This window comes from Ambystoma mexicanum, chromosome 12 (assembly GCF_040938575.1).
Source record: "Ambystoma mexicanum isolate Mex_15411 chromosome 12, UKY_AmexF1_1, whole genome shotgun sequence".
Taxonomy (NCBI): Eukaryota; Metazoa; Chordata; class Amphibia; order Caudata; family Ambystomatidae; genus Ambystoma; species Ambystoma mexicanum.
The window spans coordinates 600,224,332-600,232,974 of NC_090936.1; positions in this window are offsets into that span (position 1 = coordinate 600,224,332).

Here is an 8,643-nt window from a genome sequence, read left to right on the forward strand (position 1 = left end):
AGATTCAAAGCTATCTGATTTGCATACCCAGCCTAATGTAACAGGGTCTGAGTCTGTGAAAGCTCATGACTCAGGAGTTATTGAGTTGAAAGTGTCAGGGGCTGCTGAAGTGCAGTCATTGCGAATCCATCAACCAGCTAGGAAGGAGGAAGCTTTACCTCTAGTTGGGTACGAAGAATTACCACAACCAGCTGGGAAAGAGGAAGCTGTACTTTCGGCTTGGATCAAGGAGGCACCTCTCTCAGCCTCTCCTATGCTTTATCCTGAAAATTCCACTTCAGCAAGTTTATCGTCAGACACCTCAATATATTCCTCACAAGTTCAGTCTGCACAAAGACCATCGACAGGTGCGAGATTGCAGGAATTAGATTCTACTACAATTCCTGAATTTAATTTCTCATTGGTGACTTTAGTAAAATTATATGAATCGTTGAATGCAAAAATTGGTGAACATGTGATGCTGCTAACATTACTAAATTCTAACGTCTCATTTATTGAGGTTTACTTTATAACACATAAAACTGAGAATAATTCCTTAGGAATATGTCATCACCACGGGGTAATTGGAGATCTGAATGTCTTGGCACAAAGCCTTGAGTCTCACTGGGAAATCATGTAAGAGAACCAACAAATTACTTAGATCTAAGGGCTGGGACGACACTGATTGAAGATGGCTCTGATTTGGATGGTAACATTTCAGATCGTATTTGACCAGAAGATCATATACCGAGGCATGCTGAGCAGATTCTATGATCTTCAGCACGCACAAATGAACAAGATTTTCTTATGCAGACACATGAGACTGATAATTTGTAACAGACTATTTATCTGATTTTCCAAACAGTTAAGGTAGTATCCAAACAAAAGGGTACAAAGAGAAATCAAGGAAAAAAGGTGCCCCTGGCGAAGAAAACAAATGTGGGCTCAAGGAACTGTTTGAGAATGTTAAACCTTCTACCTAAAGAAAAATCTGTGACTTCTGCATTGACTGGTCCTGTAAGAATATGTGGGGCAGCTGAAGTTATTTCTAAACAGGGATGTGTGTGTTTCTCCCTTGTCTAAGGAAAATAATAGATTTGTTGGGGTCTGCAGTGATTTAATGATTTAATGAGAAAAAGAAACAAATTAAATAATACTGAAAAATAAATGTATGGGGAATGGGGGTAAGGGGTTATAAAGTTTGGGGGGTAGTTCAGGATGGGGTTAAAAGCGTGGGTAAACGGGGGGTTTAGAAGGTCAGCCCCCCAATTTTTCCAGTATTATTTCACTCACTATTTTTTGATTCGTTGATTGTTGAATATGGGAGAGTTGACTTGTATAATGGCTTACCACTTCCTACTCTAATGGCTGGTAGGGTTTATGACCTTCTCAGGCACCATCCTACACTCAGAATTGGTAATGGGAGATAAGCCCACCCCTTCGCTGCATGAAGGATAAAGACCCAATCAGCGTTGGTCCCAGGCAGTCGAGTCGCCTACAGAACAACAGAGGTCGGGGAAGCATCCTGCTGGGAGGAGTGCCAGGAGACTGGAAGCACACACCCAACAGACAGGACCAATGCATAGACAGGCCCGCTGAATGCACGACAACCCTGACAGGAGAAAGACAAGAAAGGCCTTGTCCCAGAAAGCCTTGAGCAGAGGTGGGTGCCCCAAGCAGAAACAAACAGCTGCAGCGATATCCAGATGCGAGAGCACCACAGAACGGCAGCAGGAAGGGAGTCAAGGCTCAAAACCACATGGAATCTGACGTAGATGCAGGGGAAGAGAAGCTGCGTTGCCTTCCTGGAATGCCTACCAGGAGGAGTGCTGCTCAGAAACAGAAGGTACGCGGTCGCTCCTGTGAACCTGTGGTGGGCAGAAAGGACACTTGGGACCCCAAGGCAGGGTTTGAGACCAAGCCCAAGGTGTGGTAAAAGCCAGACCCCAAGGTGATTCAGTGAGAGACAGACCCCAAGGATGGATGAGAGACTGACCCCAAAGGAGGGCAAAAGCCAGACCCCAACGAGTTGTAAAAGCCAGACCCCAAGGATGGGTGAGAGACTGACGCCATCACTGGGTGAAAGCCAGAACCCAAGGCAGGGTGAAAAACAGACCACACAATGGGTTGCGAGCAACCCAACCCCAAAGTGGGGTGAGAACAACCAGACCCATGCTGGGATGAGAATTACCAGATCCCAAGGCAAGGTGACGGAAATCAGACCTCAAGGTGTAGAGGGAGATCTCTGACATCCCCAAGGTTGGGTGAAAGAACCCCAGCCCCAAGGTGGGCTGAAATAAACTGAATCTTAAGGTGGGGTGTGAAACCTGAGCCCCTTGGGAGGAGTAAAAATCAGGAGACAGCTGAATGGAGAAAACAGCACTAGGTTTCCCGAGGGGTAACTCAAGAAGAGTACCTGGTGTGTACTTACAAACCAGGGTGTTCCCCAGGTGAAATACAATCTGAGAATAAGACAAAGTCCCTGGCAATCCAGGGAGAGAACGAAACTTACCAAAGACTGATAGGCCACCACAGGTGGGGAAGGTGGAAGGCACATTTTTTTCTGGTGCCTTAACTTGAACTGTGCAACAGGGCGAGAGGCCCTTTCAGTTACAGAGACATTACAGTGAGGCCAGAAGCCAGCCACCATTCTATCCTTTTGCGTAAAACGCCCTTATTATATCTTTGTTAAAGTTATTGTGTTTATATTGGTAGGAACAGCAATCAGGGTAGTATAGCTTTCTGGACGATGGACTTGGTTTATTTTGTAGGACATCATGATAGGCACTCTTATAGAGTTCTTTCCTTTCTTTAAGAGTAGGGTGAGAAACACAGGGATGGCATAGGATTTTGTTATCCAATAAAGAACCACGTTATCCAAAATGTCACTTTGTGCGTCTCCCGATTCTGACTTATCACAGGACACATTCAATTGTCTTGTGGGATTGAGGACACACATTCAATTTGCTCTTCTCTCCTGTCTTGCAGGGGTGAGGGCACACACTCACTAAATCTTTGCATATGTCTTGTCTCACAGAAGTGGGATCACTGCCTCCATGTTTGCGTCTCTTCTGTCTCAAATGTGCGACAGCACATACTCATTTTATATGTCTCTCCTATCTAATGGGAATGGGGGTGCAGAAATAATTTTGACATGACCCTGAATAGTAAGGAGTTGCTGAATGAACCCCTCTCATATCTGAGCTGAGTACCTTCACATGTTGCAAAACATCATTACCAAGTCTCTCGCTAGACAAGCAAATGGAGCAAAATAGGAAAGAGAGACTAAAGTCTCATTGAGTGTCATATGATTTCATTCCTTTCCAATAGAATTCCATCCAGAATCAAGAAGTAGGATGCATCCTATTCAAACATCTACCCTATTTAAAGACTTTAACGTTTATTCATCCACACCCAAACAACAAACTAAAGATTAACATGTTCACATTTTGATCTTTTTGTAATTGTTACCCTTTTCCACGTCAGGAAGAAAAAAAAACATCATAACCCACCCTTTTCATACAACCTTCTAGTGCAGCCTCTGTATAGGCAGCCCTCAGGTAAGGGCCCCAGGGGAAAGGGCAGCTTCTGAAGAAGCAGCTCCAGACCGTGTTGCCCGTGTTCACCTGTGAAGCCTGTCGGCGTCAACCAGCAGCAAATGATAAGGTAAGTGTGGTCTGGGTGGGGAATACAGCAATTACTGTATTCCAGTAAAGCCCTACCACTCTTATTACCTTTCACAACATAGCACACCCATGTTAGTGAGCTTGTTAGTAGTTTTGTAACCACTACTGTGTCTCACACTTAGATGATTCTCCCACTGCTCAAATATCTGAAGTTGAGTCTCATATTTAGGCGTTCTTCCATATACTGCTGTGTCCCAAAACTAGGTGTTCCTCCATGTACTGTTGAGTCTCAAATGTAGGCGATTCTCCATTTACTGCTATGTTCCAAACTTAGGGCTTCCTCCATGTACTGTTCAGTATCAGATCTCGGTGGTTCTCCATTTCCTGCTGTGTCTCATGTCTAGGCGTTCTCCTATCTACTGCTGTATCTCAAATGTGGTGTTTCTCCCACTGCTCAAGTACCTCAAATATAGGTGGTTTATCATTTACTGCCAGTGTTTCATGTCTAGGTGTTCTCCCACAAACTCTTGTATCTCAAATTTGGGTGCTTCCCCCACGGCTGAGGTATCTTAGGTCTGAAGGGTTCTCCATTTGCTGCTGTGTCTCATGTCTGGGTATTCTCCCATCTACTGATGTGTCTAAAATGTGGGTATTTCTCCCACTGCTCAGATGTCTCGGATCTAGGTGCTTCTCCATTTTACTGCTATGTCCCAAACATAGGAGTTCCTCCAAGTACTGATGAGTCTCAAATCTAGGTGACACTCCTTGTACTGCTGTACCTCATTGTCACGACCCTCGCCCAAAACCCCCTCTGGCAAACCCATTGGCCAGGAGCAGTCAGGACTCGGGTCTCTAGCGCCTGGCAACCTCTTTAAAAGCCCTCATGGGGCCAGTCCTGGCGCCTATGGCGCCAGGCTCATACACCATGAAAAACAATGTGCTTGGGAACTGCTTTATTGTATTTTCAGCCAATATGGAGGCATCCACATAGCTTGGTTCCTAAGAACCAAGCTATGCGGTCTAGTGTTTTGGGTGTGGTAGCCTAGGGACTACTTTACCTGGACTATTTTGTTGGGGCTATTTAAACCACACCCGAGCAAGATAACACGCTTCGCGTTACTTTGCAGCTTGCAACGTGACGCTCACTGTGTCCAGCTATTCCCTCGAACCTCGGAGAAGCAGAGCCTGCAAGGAGACAAAAGGAACATCATTAGCAGCAGCATCTTACCTGCAGTCTTCATCTTTAAACAAACGCAGCTACTGAGAACAGCTTCCTCGAATCTGCACGCCTCCTGGACAGAACGACCTGAAAGAGGAAGATAGAGGCAACATTAAAGAAAGCAGTAGAGACATTTACAAATTACGAACTGCTCAAAAGGCTTACCTGGCTGGCCGCCTCTTGGATGGCCATTCCACTCGCACTGAAGAACACCGTGACCTACAAGGAAGGAAAACACAGGTTAGCAAAGGCAACACTTCGCAACGCTGCGCATAGCGCTTACTTACCGCATCATAGCGCTTTTAATGTGCCATCATTTACCAGCGGGGCTCAACCAAGCCAGTTCGCCGCACTGAAGCTCTGCATACCTAAGGGAGAAAAAAGAGACATTTTAAACAAAGAAAGGCATGCAGGATAACAACAAAACTAAAGAACAGCAATAAGACCTACCTGAACAATATCAAACGGGCCGGCGTCAGTGAAGTAACTGGACCGCACTCGCCCATGAAAGACAACGCGTCCCTGCAAAGAAGGCAGGATGGAGAGCATGCCTAATTCTACCACAAGGCAGAACCTTCCCCGCAGACCACATCAGGGCAAAGCTGAGAAGCATACCAGCGAGTAACCCGGCTGGGTGGCGTCCCTGTGGATACCAGGTGAGCGTAACACTCATATTCTGGTGTTCCTCCATTTGCTACTGTATCTCAAACTGCAATCACACTGCTCAGGTATCTGAAGTTGAGTCTCAGATGTAGGTGTCCTTCCATTTGCAGCTGTGTTCCAAATGTAGGCTTTTATCCCACTGCTCAAGTTCCCAAATCTAGGTGGTTCCTGGTTTGCGAGACCAGCCAATTGCCTTGGTAGACCAAGGAAAGCGACATCGATGATAAACTCTGCCCAAGTTTAAGGTATGTATAAATCACACCACGCTGTGTGTACACATGCCGCAGGCACGGCTCCCCTTCTATGCACTCTGAAATGTAGCTATTTCTATGACAAATCAGTCTAGCTGCTCACGCAGCCATCCACACTGAAACCCCTGACATACCTCAACACCTCTGCCATTAGTATACAGTGACAACCTACAACACAGTTTGATCTAGCTGGGCACACCTCCAGTCTCCTGCATTAGCACTTTGTCTTAACCACCAACATCACCCACCCACATGCCTGACCTCTGAGTTACTTAGTGCTTAATGGAGCCTAGCCAGCCCTCCTAAATCCTAATACTGGCACAATGCACACTCATATCTTAAAGTAAACACTTACATTTCCCATACCTGGACTTTGGTCCTTGGCAGTGTTCCAACCACAAAGCCCATTGAGTCCATACAAATGGGGAAATGGTGCTCTATAAATGATGACTACAATACAATATGATACAATAAGTACCCCCCTTCCAAAACCAAAACAACAATTATTTACAAAGCTCCCCTGTGTCACACCATCACTGCAACATGCTCAGCAATTTCAGATGTGTTCTGGTGGTGCTTCTCAAAATGAGGCTGGGCATTGGCTGTTACTTCCTCATGCACCAATTCTTCTCAGTTGAAGATGTGTCTGCACACTAGGCACAATGTTATGTCCTTTTGGACAATGTTGTCCATGCCACTGCCCCACAGGACATTGACCCTGCCCCCCACACACTCTGAAAGGGCACATGTGATTGGCCTGGCCATTTTGTAGGTAGGTACAAGCCCAACTCTTTGTGAGCTGGATTTGCTAACTGCATCAACACGTCTGTGCTTCTGATGACAGTGTCACATATTCCTGTAGCCGCGTGGGAGGTCCTTGTTGCAGTTTCATTGTCACCACTGGTATGGGCTTGTATGGGTGGAACTTGTTGTACACATCCTGCAGGTGGTTCAGGTGGGCTGTGATACCCAGTGAATGAATGGCTGCATTCCACAGATTCAGCCTCCGATGCTGAAATCCCATAAGCACCTTAATGGAATCATAGGCCCAAGAGGAGGATAGCAAAGGAGTGGTCAGGGTGTCCTCCTGCCTTGCCTGTACTTTTAGAGAAACTCCTGTGTCTCCTTTAAACCTCACTGGGCTTTGTGCCTCCTCCTCAACCCTCAGGTAGTGGCTCTCCTGACCCCTACAGTGCCAGCTCTACACCTAACCCCTATGTTACTTGTGGCAACAGTAATTCTCTTCAGCTAAATTAGCACCAAAACAAAAGACTACCGATGTGCAAAGGTTTTCAGTGGAAATAGTGTTACCGGCAGAACATTGGAGGATTCACTGAATGGTAATTCAGCTGGTGGAAGTAGGGCCTAGCGGAAAAAGCATCATTGCAGAAACAGAAAGCTGAATGGTGCCATCTTGCGGAAAGAAAATCCATCCTGAATTCATCACTTCCCATAGATACCCAATGACCAAACCTACCGGAAGCATGTCAGAAGACAAGGGCAAGTCGTGGGAGCCTGAATTGAGAGTTTCCAAACCCAAAATCAGTAAGTCAGAGTTGCAGGCCCTAGCATATGAGGTGGTGAACAATGCAGTAGAATTGTTTGTTACCCAGCAGCGCAAAATATCCATCCACTGCAAATCAACTGTATGGAATGAAATCAGGGACGAAGTACTGGCATCGACCACTATGCTGTCTGACGTAACAGACTGCCTGAAGAGGTGAAATGACCTCAAGGTGTTTGTTCATATTCTCTTCATCAGTTGCCGCTGCAAGATGTCTGCCACTGGAGGAGGCATTGTGGAGCTGCTGCACCTCACCTTCAGGGAGGATAAAAGGGCAAGCATCCTGCAAATGGCAGGGATCAGGGAGTAAGGGCAGAAATGGGGCAGTAGCATACCGAACAGGGATAAGGGGGACAGCTTGCCCCCTGTGAGAAGCCAGAAGTTGTCTCATCCGCTAGTCCCTGGGTATCTGTCATCCAGATGGCCAGCACACGGCCATCGCTTTTGGATTCAGTTCCTGGGGGTGGACCGGTGCAGGAGGATCAACTGGATGGGGGGGTCTTTGGGGAGTGGGAGTGGGACACCGGATTGTGAGATGTGATATCCCCTTTCCTCTAACACCTTTACCCCATCCTACCATGTTGGATACTTAAGAACTCAACCCATCCCCCCTTTCCCGACTCAAACACTTTCTCCCGGACAGCTCGATGTAAGAGAAAACAGACTAACACCCGAGCCGTATACCTGAAATGTCCCAACACTAGGGACAGGCAGAGTCAGGCAATTACTGATAATTACACACACCTGACTTCCATCACACTTCCCCACACAGATAAAAGGCACAGCACAAAATCACACTCTGAGAAAGGCAAAACAAACAAGGAAGCAGCAGTTCCGAGATGGCATTTTAATACAAGGAGCAAGACAACAAGAACAAAGAGGGTTGCAAGGAGGGAACTAGCCTTGACCTTTTCAGAGAAAAAACACGACTTTCAAGAGCCCTTGAGGAAAACAAACATAAGACCAGGAATTAAAGCTGAGGAAAGGTGCAGTGTGTTTTGAAGGTTCACGGGGCCCTCCCACATCGATAGCCAAGCTGCGGAGGAGTGATTGCTGCTGTGGTACTGTCTTTGGCTTTCACAACAAAGCAGCACCAGTACAGTCAACAAAGCCGGTGAGTCGGCGAGACTGATAGCAGACCAGTCTGTGTTAGAACCAATGTTGCGAGTGGCAACAATGTATGAAGAAATCTGCAAAGAAGAGTATGAGGTGTATGTGATGAATGATGTAAACATAACTGAATATCCAAGGAGTGACTGAACTTTTGAAACCAAGATAGATACCATATACAGAGTGGTCTGGCACCACGTGGGTGCTCATTTGAAGGTCGCAGTTAGGTAT